Source organism: Manis javanica, chromosome 17 (genome assembly GCF_040802235.1).
Source record: "Manis javanica isolate MJ-LG chromosome 17, MJ_LKY, whole genome shotgun sequence".
Lineage (NCBI taxonomy): Eukaryota > Metazoa > Chordata > Mammalia > Pholidota > Manidae > Manis > Manis javanica.
In genome coordinates this window covers 57,812,183-57,830,032 of record NC_133172.1, presented here as the reverse complement: position 1 = coordinate 57,830,032, position 17,850 = coordinate 57,812,183, and the positions used below count along the sequence as shown (strand labels likewise).

Below are 17,850 nucleotides of genomic sequence, written 5' to 3'. Positions count from 1 at the left end.
AAGTCAGCGGCTTTTGATGGATGAATTTAAAACCCTATTACATGGTAGTATGAAGACCCATCCACCTTGGCCGTTGCCTCTGGGTTGAAAGAGCCAGACAGTGATGGAAAATCTGACTGTCAGCGTGACCTGTGGCAAATCCTTGGGGGAAGTGCACTCTCTCGGTCAGTTCCCCAGCCCTGGATTTGAGTCTGGCACCCTGAAGGGGCTGATGGAATCCTGACCACTGTCAAGATTCAGAAATCAACTCAGTACTTTTCTTGTCAGCTCAGCTTTTATTTTCCTTTCTCAACTGCCTCAAGAAAAATTTTAGGAGCTGTTTCCAGGTCACCATCCATCAGTGGTGAACCACAGCAAGTGGGGTAGGGGGTTCGGGTGCCCACCCCGTACCGCTGCCAGGTATAAGCAGTAAGGGGGTATGTGGTCTGCGGAGGGTCTCAAAAAACAATGATGAAAATGAGTTTGCCACCTTTGGTGAAAAGCTGCTACTCCTCCCCATGGGGTGGACCCCCAGGCCTGTGGCTTTGCCCCCTGCTCGGCTGCTCATCTGAACGACCAATCTTTATTAACGACTGTGATGATGGTGGTGCTTGAGATCCTTCTGTAGGCCAAGCCTGCAGCTTCTCCTAGTGTTTGACATACTGGCTATTGTTCAGTCCCACAGTAATTCTCTGACTTAGCAACTTAAAACATAGCAGCATAACCAGGTTAGTGATGGTTGGCCATGCTTCTACATGGGGAAACTGAGGCTCAGTGGGGCTGAGACACAGCACCCAGGGTGGGAGTTAGAGGTGGTGACAGGCGGGGTGATGCCAAAGCTCTCAAAGGTCTGTGACCATTTTATAAAGGAAAAAAGGTACTTCAGGGATTTAAGTTCAAGCCAGCGAACCTTTCCCTGGGTCCTAGGGCAATGTGGGCCTTCCCAGGAAGCATCTTCAGTGGGTCCAAAGATGCTGACTTGGCGTTTCAGGGAGGGACCTCTGGTTCTGAGTGATTGTCCTCTGGGCCTTAGGTTAACACACACACATACACACACGCACACACACACACATGCGTGCGCACACACAAACACACACACACACGAATTCAAGGCCTCACCGAAAAGGTGACATCTGAGGAAAGATGGGAAGTGGTGAGAACATCTCATTTTAAACTTAAAACTCTGTGTCAGGCATGTGGGTCTGCCTCCCCTTTTAGTTGCTCATGATTTTATCAGGTGCAGGTAAACTGTGTATTTCTGACGGCCGTTAGGCTGCCTCCAAAGATGTTTTCACCAGCCCTGGCTTTTGCCAGTCTTCGCCATGTTTTCCTAAGCCCTGTTGTGTTGATTTCAGTTTACAGCCGAGGGTGAGCCTCCTCTCAGGTCCCTGCTGCCGGTGTTTCTCTGTGTGGCCATGGCCTGAGTACAGCCACGCCACTGACAACGTGGTGTGGTGGGTAGATGAGGGCGTTCAGCCATGTCGCCTCTGGCTAATGGCTGAGCCTCTCTGGGCTGAATTTTTGTTCATAAAATGCAGAGATAATCATACCTCATGGGGTTGAGGTAAGGAGTAAGTGAATTCCTCCATAGAAAGTCCTTAGAATATTACCCGGCGTATGGTGGCCATTTGATAAATACTAGCTTCTGTTACTTCAATCCTTTGCCCATTTTTCTATCTGGCCTTTGTATTTTCCTATTTCTTTTCAAAAGCACTTTACATATTGTGCATACTAATCCCTTGTTATATATGTTAACTCAGCCAGTACTCACAGAGTGACCAGGAACTGACGAGGCCAATAATGGCAATACCTTTTACCATGATGGAGATACACAGAAGATACTGAGAGAGCCCAGGGCAGGCATGCCTAAGCCAGGTTGCAAAGGGAGTTAGGAGAGGGCTTCTGGGAAGAGGTGATGTGTGCACTGAGTCTGACAGAATGAGCCAGAGTGAGCAAGAAAAAAGCCAGGGATGGGGTTGCAGGGGCGAGGCGGTGATAGCACACACCGGGGCATAGAGCCAAGGATCAGCATGTGGCTGGTGATACCACATCTCAGAGAATAGGGCAGCCCAACCGATCCTAGACCATCCTGCAGGGGAGGCTGAGGGCCGGCAAATTCCTTGTGCAGTTAGGGTTGGCTTAAGAACCAGGCAGGAGGGTGCTGGGGGTGGGGCATCTGCAGTATGGGGTGCTTTCTGGAAGGGGCTGAGGAAGTCCTTTATGCAGCCAGTACTCTAGGCCTGTATAGTCTGCTGACCTGGCCTGTGTACACCTTCGCACACCTGTGTCCCTGTCCTCTGCAGGTGTGTTCCGCACTCCACCAGCCCTCCTGGGAGCGGTTCATCCCTGCTCCTCCTCCACGGCTCACTCAAGCAGCGCTTCCCTGTGAAGCCGTCCCCGACCCCTAAGTGTAGGTCAGCTTCCAGTGCTGTTTGCACACATCAGACCATGTTTCTGCACTGACAGCGCTGACCTCCGTGTGTCGGGGTCTCAGCCTGACTGTGTGAGTGCCGTCTGCCTCCCTCGCTCGGCTGTAAGTCCCCCGAGGGCAGGGATGGGCTTTGTTTTTGCTTGCAGTTGTACCTCCCGCACCTATCCATGCCAGGCACCTAGTAGGTGCTTAAGAAAGCCCTTCCGAATGAGGGAGTGGGTGAATGAATGGACGAAGGAGAGAAAGCAAGAAGCCTTTGCTGCCTCGCGGTGTGGGCCCCGGGCCGGCCTGTCCCGTGCCCGCTGCACTCCTCTGGCGTCTGTCGAATCCTCCCGCCTGGTGTGCTGCTGGCTTCTCGCATCACGCTCTCTGCCCCCAGCACATGTCAGCGAGAGCTAATGTTTTGTCAGCGTCTTAACAGCAACTGAAGGATTCCCTTTCCGTTGTCTTGTCTGACAATTGTTTTCACCATCTGCTGTGACAGCCCTACTTGCTCCGCTCACTGTTCACACAGTCTCGCTGGCTCTTAATTAAATGCCTGGGCTCCCCGCCCTGCCCCCCATCAAGGGTCTTGCTTATCCTTTTCAGCGCAGCGCAATTCATCTGGATTGCAGCTTCTGTATTTTGTGTAGTCCTTTGCTATGGAAGAGAAAATTCAGCGAGCTTCTCAATAGAAGTCCCAGTTGCAGAAAGGACTTTTGAGATTTCTCCTTCAAACGAGGTGCAAGCTTCGGAGGCGGCATGGTGCGGGAGAACTGGGAAGAGCAGGCATGGGCTTTGGGGACAGGGTGCCTGCGAGTCCAGGTAGGAACCCTCGCTGACTCGGTGACGGTAGGCATGCCTTTCCCAGGTTCGGAGCCCTGGTTTGCAGCTCTGGACTGTGGGAATCACAGTACTTCCCACGTGGGGTCACATGGAGGGTCGTGGCTCACAGTGCCCAGTGAATGCTCACTTCTCTCCTGCCCTTAGAGCCCCCTGCTTGTGGAGTCTCCTGCTTTACTCAGAGCCTCTCTTTCTTAACCTGTTGCCCTCTGCCCTCCTGCATTATCAACACCAGGAAAATAATTTTCAATCTGTTTATGTAAACCACTAAGGCAGATTCAAGAGGCCCTGCTTCCAGGTGGCAGGCTGACTGACCCTGTCACTTGGTCCTCAATGAAGAGCCTCAAGTCTTCTGCCGCCCCGCCTTGGTGACAGGGACACTGGGTTGAACGTCTCTGAGATGGTTCTTTCTTCTGTAATGTAGAGGTCTGGTGGTCTTTCCACTTCAGCCTCTTACTTGACCCTCTCCTACTTCTCTGCCCTGGTGGGGGCTGAATGCATGCTGACTTACTGGAGTGTGACTAAAACGCCCCATTGCTGGCCTGGCTTCCCTGCCAGCACCTCCTCACGTTTGCTTGGTGGTGAAAGAGAAATACCTGGCCACAGGTGGGCTGTGCCCCGGAGTGAGCCAGGCACAGGATTGCCCCCTGAGGCTCTGGCCTCAGGGGCAGTGACTGTCCTCGCCCAGCCCACACTCCTGAGGACCAGCCCAAGCCGCGGCCGAGCATCACAGCGCACCTCGATGGGAGGGGGGGGTGCCCTACGCACGCGAGGAGCCCCCTGCGTTAGGACGTGATAGGAAGGGCTTCACGTGGAAGCGGCATCTGATGTGAGTCTGAAGGATGCCTGGAGCTTGGCCAGGCAAAGAGGAGAATGTTCTGGACAGTATAGGCTGTGTTTTATTAAAAGGATTTGTGGCAAATATTTAACATTGGCCTCAAACATTACCAATAAACCCCATGTATCCTTTCTTCATCAAACATGTAGTGACTGCTATACACCGGGCACTGTGTACTTCGACTGTGTCACTCCGCCTCCTTCTGGGAATATAATGATGAATAGGACAAGACTGCTACGGTTTAGGGGAGAAATAAGTAGGGAAAAGACAAATAAATCAACAATGTCCAAACCATGCCAAAAATAGCCCACCTGAATTTATTGAGCCCTGCTGAGCCATCCCCTGGCCAAAGCACCCGATTAGCTCTGCGGATCCAGGAGGAAGGGTCTGTTTTTCTCCCCATTTTACAGGTAGGAAACCTGAGATATGAGGAGGTGGAGTAGCTGCCTGTGGTTTACCAGTTGGTAAGTGACTGCTTCAGGGTTCAGATCCAGTTGGTCTGGCTTCAGACCTGTATTCTTAATGGCTTTGGAGGGATGGGGTTATCTGGGAGCTCCAAGGAGAGCGACATAATATTTGAAAATGCTTTTTATCTTAGCCTTTTGGTGCCCTTTTTTTTTTTTCTACAATTCAGTTAAGGAGGTGTTTACTTTGCACCCACTGTATGCTGGAAACTGGTGATACAGAGATGACTAGCCTTGTCTTCCTAAGAACTCGAAGCTAATTAAGTTAATTAAGGGATCAGATGGTCCCGAATGACCAGCTGCAGAGGCGAGCATGCTGAGATCTCTGGAAGGAAGGTCCATGGGGACCCCAGGGGTGGGCTGTTCCTGGGCACCTGGGGAGGAAGAAGCTGTCTGGAAGAGACGCATTTCAGGTGGTGCTGAGGATTTGATGCGCGAAGGTGGACAGAAGCAGCATTCGGGCCACGGGGACAGCTGAAGCAATGGCCCAGAAGCAGCAAAGTGCAGAGTTTCAGAGACCCTCAAATAGTCCTGGAAATCAGTGTGTTTAAGGGGCAGGAGTAGGCACTCAGGTCTGAAACAGGATGAGGCCAGAAGATAGAGTCTGTGAGCAGAGCTGTGCAAGCAACGATGAGAAAATGAATTTTAAATGGTGTCACTTTATACTTTGAAGACCCTCGGAAATATCTCCACCTCCAGGATCCTGGGCTAATCATGCTTTGAGGGACAGTGTGGTCTTGGGGGGTTTTAGGACAGGAGACATGATCTGACTGGTGGGAAAAGTTCCTTTTGCTCATGTTATTTTGCGTTTTGGATTCATGCTGTTTGAAACATTTAGACATCTGACGGTAAACGTCATGAGATGTGTGATCATCCCTCCCAGCAACTCTAACTGACCTTGGAACCTAAACTTCCTTGAGGTCTGTAATGTGTGGATTTTTACGAGGAGGGCGTAATTGTAACATGCCAGGTGATGGCTAACATGGCTAAGTAAGATTAAAAAAAAATCGACCTGTAAATCTGAACACTGCTGTTGAATTCAGCAGCCCTGAGATAGGGGATTCTGTATCTGGTGACGGTTGAGGGCTGGACAGTGACCAGCTGTGAAGTAACAGCACAAGTATTGGTTCAGGTCGGACACTGAACTCTCCTGACACCACTAGGTGTCATGGGTCAGTTTCAGTCCCTGTGTCCCCACCTCTAGAGATCTGACCACCAGCTCCTTCTGAAGGAAGCTGCTGTCTCCAGCCGCAGAGTCTGACAACAGCTCGGGGTTCGTTCTAGTGCAGAGACACACAAGGGTCTGACTAAATTCTGCACCCCTGGCTTCACCCCAGTGCACCCTCAGAATGGCCCCCAACACTTTAGGGATCTTTGGTGAGTCAACCACAGACCAAGAAACGGTTCTTATACACAAGAACTATCACTTTCTCTTCTGAGAACTGCAGCTGGAAAACCCTTACCCTGTAGTCAACGAAGTGATCGGTTTGCTCAGCCGTGGGACGTGTGAGTCTTCTCTTCTGCTTATTTTAAGCCTTCCCTGCGCCCGCCCCCTCTGCCACAGTTTGCAGCTGAAGGTGCTCCAGTGTGGACTGCCCTTCGGGTGGTGCCAGCCCTCCCATTGCCCTGTGAAACCTGTTGGCTCGCCAGGACAGTACGTGCCTGGGGTGCTGGGGAGATGGACAGGAAGGGCAGTGCCTGGCACTTGCATCGTTTGTGGGGCTGGCAGCCGATTCTTATCCCTCTTCCCCCTCTCACTCTGTCTTTGGTCAGGAGATAGAAGCATCTCTAGGTCCTCACTATGTGTCTAGCACATACTCATTTATCCGCCCATTCATTTATTCAGCAGTGACGGGGCCACTTCTGCGTGCTGGGCTGCACTGGTTGCAAAGATACAGGAATGACTAACAGGGTGGCCCCTGCCTTTACAAATATATTTGAGGGTACGAGAGAAGGTATGTCAGGCATGCAAGACAATGTCCTGCAGTGTGATTACCCTCACAGTCTGATGCGGTAGCTACCAGTCATGTGTGGCTAAAGTCAGATATCAACTAATTAAAACTGAGCAAAAATTTAGGATTTCCATAGTCCTGTGCAGCTATTGGTTGCTGTATTGGGTGGTGCAGATATTGAGCATTTCCAGCACTACAGGGTGTTCTGTTGGGCAGCACTGGGGCAAGACAAGAGCTTTCAAGTGCAGGATCCATATCTCTGTCCATAGGTGTGTCCCAGGTGCCAGGTGTGTCAGAGACACTCACTAATTACCTGCTAAATGGGTGGAGGAAGGTGTGTTTAAGGCTGTAAAAAAAAAAAAAAGGCTGTGCAGAGAGCCACAGGCAGAAGACTCCCTAAGCAGGAAGAGCTGCATCGAGGAATCTGGGGAGATCTTTCCCAGGTGGGCGGGAGAGGAAGGGCCCTCCAGCACAGAGAACGACTGGTCTCCAGGCATCTTCCTTCTGTGATTTGATGGCTCAGACCACACAAGGTGTTACTATTTTCTTCACAAGGGAAAGAAGGTTGACAGCACTCAGGCCGTGTTCTCTCCTGGGTGTCGTTGAGAGGTGAGATCTTGCTTGGTTTTTGTGAGACCTGAGGGCCAGGCGTGATGTAAATGTGAGTCATCTAGGTGTGAGATCAACCTGATTTTGGAAAACACATGATGTCATGCATGTAACTAATACAAGGATTTGGAAGTGCGACCAACTCATTGGGAAAGGAATATGGAATGCACGCCAACATCAGGGGTGTCAATCACAAGGTCGGCTCCGGGGTGGAGAGGCTGTTCCCTTCAGTGTCCTCCATTGGTCTGTTGCTCATTCATTCACTTGACGAACACTTTGTTAAGGAGTTGCTGTCTTCCAGGCACTGTGCTCAGTCCCTCAGACAAAAGGGAATAACTCTCAGGCTTGTCCCCAAAGAGCTCATAGTCTGGTGGGGGCACCAGGCAGGTGTATATATGATGATCTCACAGCAAAGTGCGCTCAGCTTGGTAATAGCATCATGTCACTCTGGTACCAGGGGTAGTGCCTGAGTTTTCTTTGCTGCAAAGATGGGGCTCTTAGGAAGAAAAACAGACCCAGCACCATTGAGCCAACACCAACAGGAGGCCCAAGACCAGTGTTAAGTTTCAGTCTTGATGTTTGGGTCAAGTATCAAGTTTGAAGTCAAGATGCTAGAGTTTGAACCCTGTGCTGGCACTTCCTAGTGGCATGACCTTGGCTTTTGTCTTGTTTTCCCCTGTAAAATGAGGGTAAAGTAGTGTCTTACAGGGTTATTATTAGGATTGCATGAGGTGAGCTATGTAAATCACATAGGAAGCACGCAAAAAAAATATGATTATTGTATTACGGTGGTCAATCAAGAGAAAGGACTTGAGGATGGTCTTGTACTGATCCTAGAACTTCAGGCTCTGGATTCTTCTGGGGCAGATGGAGATGCCCACAGTAATCAAAGAGCTGCCGTAGTTCCTAAGAAAGACTGTGTAGGTGTGGAACCAGCATGGACAACTCATCCCTCAGCTGGGAATAGCATTCTCTGGGGAATGTCTACTCTTTTCTTTCTTTCTTCTTTGTCCAGAGGAAGCTTGTTGCTCTCTGTGTCTGGAGTGCCCTGCCTGGAGTGGCCATATCTCCTGAAAACCAAGGCTGCGTGTTGGCAGCATCCTGTGGTCTGCCCCTATCTGTCCAGTCCGTTGTGGCCTCCTCCAGCTCTTGACCTTCTGCCCTTACCCAGTCCCAGGGCAGCTCCCCCTGTCTTTCAGATAATGGTTTCTATTTCTCTCTATATATCTTGCAAACTGTCGTGCATTTCCTGACACACCTTTTCTTGCTGTGCATTGACAGCTGTGCACCATTTCTTGATACTTTTGGAGCCATTTCTGCCTTTTCCCACTGATGGAACAGGTTTTCTTCCCCCTCTAGCTGAGATGCCTTTTTCTCCTTTTAAGAGTCTCTCCTTAGGGAATCTTATACCTGGATTCCTGTAGTCTTCTGCCCAATCTGATCATCTCTGTCTCTTCATATATGAGTTTAATCTGATCATGTATTAATGTGATTGTTAATATATTTGGATTTTTTTCTGCTGTTTTCTTTTTAGCATTCAGTTCTTCTGTTCCTCTGCTCCCTTCCTGTCCCCATCTCCTGACCTTTTCACACTTTTTCATTAATTGATACATTTTATATGTTCCCTCCCCTTGGGCTGACTTGGAAGCTAGCTATAGATTTTATTCTTACATTTTAGCATATATACTAAACTATACATTTTTTCTAACAAATATAATGTCTTCCTGTTGAATATAGCCAGGAGGATCATTCATGGCTTTACTTACTTGACATCTTGTTTTAGTTTTGTAAACCCAGTGTTGTTAAACCCTGAAGATTATATTTATTATTTTTACAGCCAGTAATTATATTTACTTAAAAAATTTTGAGTCAGCTATTTTTCTTTTATCCTGTGTCTTCTGAATTAACTGTATGATTTGCTGAGGTTTCTCTTTATAATGCTTTCAGGTTGGTGGATAAGTGCTCTTAGTATTGGAATATCTGAAAAGACCCATTTACTTGGTCCTTTAAATCCTTAAATTCCATCACTGTGCCATATATACACACACACATAAGTACATGTATATGTATGTATGTAAATATGTAAACTCACATGTACGTACACATTCAGACATTATATATGAATTATTTAAATTATATACAAGTTATTCTTTTTCTGAATGATTTGAATATAGATTTCATAAATTATTCCTCTTTACCATTAATATTTTAGCATTTTAGATGGGTATAAAAGTTCTTGGCTGATATAGTAGTTCATTGTTTTCAGGCCCCTGTTATTACTGTTGCTATCAGTCTGTCATTCCTTTTTAAAAAGGTGACCTTTTTTTCATGCTATATTTTAAGATCTCTACCCATTCTGCAGGTTCATTATCATTTGTCTCTTTATCCTGCTTCATACTCAGAGCACTCTTTCAAACTAAGAACTTGTCTTTTTTTTTAAATTCTAGAAAATAGTCAGCTATTATCTCTCCAAATATTCCTTTCTTAGAGTTATCTCTTGTGTGGAATTTTAATTTGATTCTTATTTGCAGGATGTATTTTTAAAAAAATGTATTTAACTTTCTGTTTTAAAATAATTTCAAACTTAGAAAAACATGAAGAACCTCTATTCAGATTCATCAGTTTTTTAACATTTTACCATGTTGGCTTTCTCTCTCTCTCTCTGTGCTTATGTGTGTGTGTATATATGTGTATGAGTATACATAAGTACATGTATATGTATATATGTAAATATGTAGACTCACACATACATACACATTCAGACATTATATGTGAATTATTATATAAATTATATACAAGTTATTCTTTTTCTGAATGATTTGAATATAGATTGCATAAATCATTCCTCTTTACCATTAATATTCAGTATGGTGAGTTTTCTAACTCAACACGGCAACAGTGATGAAATTCAAGAAATTTATCATCAACACAATACTTTAATCTTTGGTCCACATTCCAATTTTCCCTATTATCCCAAAAATGTCCTTTAGATAATTTTTTGCTCCAATATAGAATCCTGTCCAGAATCCCATGATGTTTTAGTTGTCATGTCTCTATTTTCCTGTGATCTGGAAGCATTCCTTGATCTTCCATTGTATTTAATGGCACTGACGTTTTAGAAAAATACAAGCCAGTTATTTTACAAAGTGTTCCTCAGCTTGGGTTTATCTTATGTTTCCTCAAGATTAGATTCAAATTATTCATCTCCAGTGAAATACTTGATATGCTGTTTCTTCTCCTTATTTATCTGCCTATCATCATCTCTATTAGTATATAGACTTGAAGATTATTATTTTGTGCAATGGTTTTATAATTGATTATAACCCCTTATTTATTTTTATGTTTAAATTGTCCCAGTGGGAGCCCTTTCAAGCTGCCTCATCTGTTCTTCTGTTCTGCTCAGTTATTCTTTTATTTCTTTCTTACTTTCAGGTACAATAGGATTTTCTAGCCCAACTTTAAACTTGCCTATATGAGCCCTGAAAGCAGCCATTTCTCTGAGGAGCCCTGGTTTATTTTAGTGGGGGTTGGCATTTAGAAGCCAACATCTGGGACCTAAGTGTGCTCACTGCTATAGATTTTTATTTCTTTTAAGCCCTTTCAGCTAGGAAATATATATACTTTTTATATCCACTCCCATTCTAGTCCCACTGAATTTTTCCTTACTTTCTCTCATTCCGTATTTGCTTGTGCCTTCTTCTACAGAGAAAACCCTGTCTCTCCATGACATTTACTTGTTTGCTCAACCCAACATTGCTCCTAAGATAATTTTAGAATTGCTCCATTTTTACCACTATGAAAAGCAAACCCTGAGAAGATTTGTTTGAGGGTATCTAAGTCATAATATTGCATCCAAAAGTTATTCATATATGTTATCTTCTCCCTTTGGTGTGTTTGTAGTATTAACTTAAAATAATATTAGATTTCTTTCTTTTTATTTGCATTCAGTTTATTTTTCCTCATCTTTGTTGATTTTATTTTCTTTATATGCTTTTTAAAACAAAAAGACCCACTCAAAGAGGGGTCACCCCTTCCCCATCCTTTCTATTTTCCTTGCCAGCCATTTGTGAGTAAACAACTTTATTGTGTTCTGGTTTATTCTTCCTGTGTTTCTTTTTTCAAAAATAAGCAAATCTATTTCCTTTCTCTCTTACACTAAAAGTAAAATCCTTTTGCACTTGCCTCTCTTCATTTGAAGATGTATTTTAGAAATCACTCCATATTACGTAATAGAGATGGTTATTATTCTGTTTATAGCTGCATAGTATTCCATCATGTGGATGCACCACAATTTATCTTCCCGATCTATGCTTGAATATTTAGGTAGTTTCTGATATTTTGCAATTGTAAATAATGCTGTAAGGAATAATCTGTATGCATATATATTTTTGTAGTTAGAGGTATGTTTTCACATTACATTTCTCCAAGTGGGGTGGCTAGGTTGAGAGTAAGTGCAGCAACAGTTTTGTTACATATTGCCAAATTCCCTTCCATAGCAGTCGTACCATTTTGCATTCCATCCACAATTAAAAGAATGCCAGACTTCCCACATCCTCTCCCACATCTGTAGTGTCAAGATATTGAACTTTTGCCAACTGATGGATGAGAAATGGTATCTCAGTATAATTTTTCTTTTATTATGACTATTAATTTGAATCATTGAAAGAAGTTGAAATCTTTTCTTATGTTTACGGGCCATTTTTATGTAAATTTGTGGATATCGTCTATACTTTTTGTCCAATTTTTTTCCTGAAGGATTTTGGTCTTCTTGTCCTCAGTGTTTAAATATTTTTTGTGCAATTTGGGGACCTTAGTCTCTTACCTGTGATATACAAATATTTTTCCCTATTCTTCATTTGCTCTTTAATTAGTTCTTTACCTTACTCCCATCCTTGTTTCCTTTCTGCCTGCTTTTGAGAATTTATCATTTATTTTTAAATGAATGTTTTCCTTGCATCTATCACTTTGCGCATTCTAAACATCCCTATTTTAAAGTACTGGTCAGATTGTTTCATGGTATTCACTGTATTTCATTTGGAGTAATTTACGTCATGAGTGTTGATTTTGTTGGCTCTGTCCCTAAGCATTAGATACCCTCCTGCTTTGGAATTTGGGTACACAGGCTCATTTCACGAGGGAAGTTTTTGTTGTTTTTCTTTGCTTTCTCTCCTACCATTTTCAACCCTAATAATTCGTGTTTGGCTCCGCCTGGCCCAGAGCTTCCAAGAAAGCCTTAGCTGTGGGCCCCACATGGCCTTGCTATTGTCACTCTGCTTTTGTGGAGGGGCCTCATGCCATCCCCTGGTGTCGGGCTGCGGGCCTGGGTCCCCTCTCCCACTTTGAAGGGGATACTTGGTTTCTGCCGCCCAGGAGTCTACTTCCTGCCCGCCACTCCCAGCTCCAACTTACTGCTTTGTGTGGATGTTCTGCCTCCAAACACAGAGGTGGGTGTCTTGTTTGTGAGCCCAGTATTTGTCTGCCACTTCTGCATGTCTGGAGCAGAGGGAATGTGTCCCAGTGTGATTTTAGGGAGCCTTTTTAATGGCAAATACTCCTGTGTACTCCGAAGGAAGGAATGTGAGAAGGCTTGAAGGGAACAGAAGAAAGGACACTAGCATGATGAGGGTTTCCTGTGTCCCAGAAATGCAACACGCATCATTTCCTTTATTTCATAACAATCCTGTGAGGTGGGAATGGTTTCTGTCATTTCACACGCAGGAAGTGGGGGCGCAGAACAGGTGAGTGAGCTGCGCGGGCTTGCAGCCCAGGAGAGGGAGTGGGGGTCTTGAGCTTTGTGGTCTTGGCACGGTGTTCACCCTAACTGCCGGGCTCAGCAGGGTAGTCCAGTCCGTCCCCTCTGTGTCTGGAACGCCCATTTCGCCACGTGGGTCCATGCCTTGGGCTCGGGGAGGGTGTCGGCTGGGAGTAGGACCGGCATGGCTGTGAGGACTCAGCAGTTCCTTCCTCTTGTTTGGAAAGACCTGGTGTCCTTCGGTTGACATTTGTGAAGTCCCTAGCATGAGCCAGGCACTTGCTAGTCCTGTATCAGTTCTTTAATTAAACTAGCTCAAAACAACCCTGAAAAGCAGGTACTATTAACCCCATCTTATAATCAAGGAGACTAATGCTCAAGAGCTCATGGCTTCCTAGCTTTTCCCAATTAATAAATACAGGGATGGAATTTCCATGCTCTGGCTGCAAAACCCTCAACTTCCATGCTTGTGGTGGGTTCTATTTCCCATGGTGTCTTCCCTGTCAGCCTCCCACTGTCTCTCAGGAGCCTGATGCTGCAAAAGGGGAGAGGCCCGAGGACTGCTTGGTGTGAGGGCACAGTCTCAGGGGCTGTGTGGGGTGAGTTTTATCCCCTGGGGGGTCCGTTTTAGCCATTTATGTTCAGAAACAATGTGATGCAGCCACAGGTGATGTGAATTCAGGCCTTCAAGGAGGCCCTCCTTCCTTCCGTGGCCCAGAGATGGTACATCTTGCAAGTCATCATCCGGAACCCCAACCCAGTGTCCTGCTAGAGAATAAGCAAGTGCCCAAGACAGTTTATGGTTCATCTGGTCAGATGGTGCCTTTGGGGCCTGCCTTACCCTGTGCCCCATGGCCTTTGAATTCACGGAGACCCCTCCACCGTTATTCTTGATCACGTCACCATGTTTTCCCGTCTGTAATTATTTCAGGTATCAGTTTACTCATTTACTTTCCATCTCCCTTTCCCAGAGCAAGCTCTGTGAGGGCAGGGACCTTATTTCTCTGATTTTTGTAGATCTCCATTATCTAGTGTGATAGCTGGCCCATAGAGGGTGATCAATAATAAGATCTTGAATGAATGGATGAAATGAGACACAGCTGGCTCTAATCCTGGTTGCTCTCCTATTTAAAACTCCTGTGGCTTCTAGCAAGTTAATTGTCCTTATCTGCAAAATGGAACGGCAGTTTCATAGGACTTTTGAAAAATGTGGAGATAACATTTGGAGATGCTCACAAAGGTACCCCTCATGTTCTCCTCCTTAAGGTCACTGTAAACGAGCACCTTGACTTGGTTGGGGGCAGGAGGATTTTAGTCCAGTTTTCTGCAGCCCCAGAGAGCATTGACTTGTATGCGAGTCCTGAGCTAATGACTCCCACCAGGTGAGAACCGGTGTCTGCGGAGAGTCGCTCCCCGAGCGCCCTGCTTTCTGCCCGCAGGACCATGGCACGGATCTGCCCGGGGTGGCTGCAGAAACCTGCCAGGCCCAATTAGGAAGCCCTTCTGAGGAGCTGAAGGTTTTGAGGTTAACCCTGAAGAAACAGCTCCCTTTATTTTTAAACAAGTCTTTTAATTAAATGCTTGCATTTCCTTCCCGGAGTTCATTGACTCATTTTCCCTGCATCGTGGTGTTTGACAAAGCCTGCTTGCTTTGAGTAATGGAAAAGTACAGAATAAGGCGGCTTCAGGGAAGTTGTAGGATGACAGAGGCCCTGCTGCTTCTGTGCCATATCCAACCTGGGTGCTTACCTGGGTGGGGACCCGCCATGCAGGACGGGGGCATCCAGCACAGCCTTTCCTGGTCCCTGCCTTTAGCTCTGCTCTTGAGATTCCAAGACCCCCAGTGCTAATTAAGGACTTGAGTCCGTCCAGTAGCAGACCCAGGGCTCCAGAGGCCAAGGAACAACTCCTGTGGATTTCTCCGCTCCCAGGTATCCCACGGGGCTGCATTTTGTGTGCCAGTGGCCCTGCTCTCCAGGCTTACAATATTTTTCAGGGTAGACAGGATTCACACAGAAGATATTATGGGAATGCTTTCGTGGTGAGCCAGACCAGAATGATTATAAAGCAAGTGAGAGCCCCCTTTTATTCATTGCTTCCTCTATCTGTGTCCTTTGACTCTATTATCTCATTTGATCCTCAGAACCTGCTATCTGAGGATCGGCAAATGGGCGTGTCCACTCTGCCCACACAGTCATTTTCCTAATGGTGGGGGTCAAGTCTGGCCTCAAGCACCTGGCTTCTGGTTGGGTCCCAGCATTTCAGTCTCCATAGTGACTTCTTTCCCATCCCTGCCAAAAAGGGCAGGGCGGTGTTCCAACTTAGCACGGAGTAAGTCCTCCCTCATCACTGTGGCTTAGGGACCTCGTCCTTGAGATGCAGCTCCATCCTGCACAGCCAGCACCCTCCAACCCTCAGCAGAAGCAGTGGCACTCAACAAGATCCTCAGACCTTCATCAGTGTTTGAGCGTAGGGCTTGGGAAGACTGCCCAGGCCTTGGCCCCAGGGGCCGCCCGGTGATGGGTGAATCCCTGGATTGTCTGGACCCTGGTTCTCAAAGCCTGGTTGCTGGAGCCAGGGCAGATGCACAGGGAGGGCCCAGCAGGCTGATCTCCAGGTGATTGTGACATATGTTCAAGTGTAAGAACGCTGGTCAGGGTTCTCAAAGATGTCAGAACTGCCTGGGAAGCATTTTATGTATCAGTGGGTTTTTTAAAATTAACTTAATTTTAAAATGTATTGCTTAAACTAAACTTTACTTTTTCAACAGTTTTAGATTTATAGAAAAATTGGGAAGATATTACGGAGAGTTCCTATATATTCCATATTCCGATTCTCCTGTTACTGATGTCACGTTAGTGCAGTACATTCGTTAGAGTTGTGAACCAATATCGAAACATTATGATTAACTGAAGTCCATACTTTATTCAGGTTTCCTTAGTTTTTACTTGATACCTGTTCCAGAACCCTCCCAGGATTCCATGTTGCATTTAATGATCACGTGTCCTTATGCTCCTCTGGGCTGTGACAGTTTCTCAGATTTTCCTGGCATTTGGGGACCTTCGCAGTTTTGAAGTGTACTGATTAGGCATTTTGTACAATGTGCCTCGATTGGGATCTGTTTGATTCATGATTAGATTGGGGTTGTAGGTTTCGCCGGGGAAGATCCCAGAGTGCATGGCCCCTGTCATCACAACCTATCAGGGGCTCAGGCCGTCACTGTGACTTCTCACTGTTGGTGTGGGCTTGGATTACCTGGCTGAGGGGGCTTTGCCTTCTCCGTACGCCCCAGTCAGCTTTCTCCACTGTCAGGTTACTCCCCCACCCCCTATCCCCATGTACAGTTTGGAAGGAAGTCAGTATGTGTACCCCTTACCTTGGGGTGAAGGGTTATGCTCCCGCTCCTTGAGGGCAGAGAACCTGCATACGCTATTTGGGATTCTTCTGCATGGGAGATGTGTCTCTTCTCTTCCGTTTATGCATTCATCCAGTCATTTATTTGTATCAGTGTGGACGCATGGATTTTTTTTTATACTTTCAGTTACAATGCAATACCACTTCATTTTGTTGTTCAAATTGTCCCATCTTTGGCCATTGGGAGCTCTTCCAGCTGGCTCCTGTGTCCTTTTGACATACCCTGATCACTGTGAAGGTTATTTACTTATTTTTCTTCGTACTTCCTTTCAGCCACTAAAAGCTTATTTTACGTGTTTCCTGCTGCAGTCATAGAATCGTCCGATTTCCCAGGTTGTCCTGGTGCCTTTTATTGAGAATGGTATGAGAAACCAAGATCTGGGCCCTGGGTGTGCTCGCTGCTGTGGGGATGTCATTGATTCTGGGCCCTCTCAGCTGACAGAGCAAGGAAATACACATGTATATACTAGCCTGTGTATACACACTTACTTATAAGTATTTCTGTATGTAACTGCCTGTATCTGCATTACGCCAAACGTGAGTTCATACTGACGTCTCCAACTCTAGTCCATTACTGTGTGGATCATCCTGGTCCCCTTCCCTTCCTTGTCTGTGAACAGTGAGAAATCTTGCTCCTACCACCTGCTGTCCATTCACTTAGATTGTTCGATTCCAGTATATGTATATTGTGGCACCAGAATTCTTAACTCCACCTATGTCCGTGGGAGTCAACTTAATCAGCTGGAATACTGTGCTTCCGCGCAGGTTACCTTGCTCTAGTCATATAGACCCTGCTTGTTCCTAAAGTTACTTAGGTCAGCACCTTTCCCCACCCCTTCAGTGAGATTGTTTCATACATTGTAATATCGTTACATTCTTTTATCAAACTCTGCATTCCATCCTTGGATTTCCCCCAGTCTCTTAAATTATTTTTTGAATCTGCATACTTCAAGGTTCACTGTACTGAGAAGTTCTTTGGGTTTCAGCAAATGCTCAATGTCTCATATTCACCATTTAGTAACATACAAAACAGTTCATGGCCCTAAAAACCCCCTATGCTTCACCTGTTCCACTCTCCTCTTTTTTTTTGCCTAAATTCCGGGCAGCCAATGGTCTTTTTACTGTTTCTGTACTTTTACCTTTTCTAGAATGTCGTAGAGTTGGAATCATGCAATGTGTAGCCTTTTCAGACTGGCTACTTGTACTTAGCAATATGCACTTAAGATCTATTTATGTATTTTTTGTGACTTGATAACTAATTTCTTTTTATTGCTGCATAATATTCCATGGTATGGGTGTATCACAGTTTGTTTCTCCATTCGTTTCGTAAAGGACACATTGGTTGCTTTAATTTTTGGTGATTATGAATAAAGCTGCAGGTTTTTGGTTTGTTTTGTGGCCATCAGTTTTCAAAGCAGTGGGTCCCCTGTTGCTGAAGCTATCTGGGCAGAAGCTGAGAGCCCACAGAGGGGAATGAAGGATCACACGGGACCCTTCACAGAGAACCCTCCCTGTCCTCTTCCAGACTTGGAGTTGTAGCAGTGAAGGCCCGGGCCCTTCGCCACCTCAGAACAGAGGGTGCGTGGGGG

General features: G+C 45.9%; 1 protein-coding gene across 1 annotated transcript in view; it reads left to right on the top strand.

Moving 5' to 3' along the window:
- Positions 1–17,850, top strand: part of CDYL2 (chromodomain Y like 2) — a 162,254-nt gene that overhangs the window by 117,151 nt on the left and 27,253 nt on the right. The gene's annotated exons all lie outside the window — the stretch shown is intronic.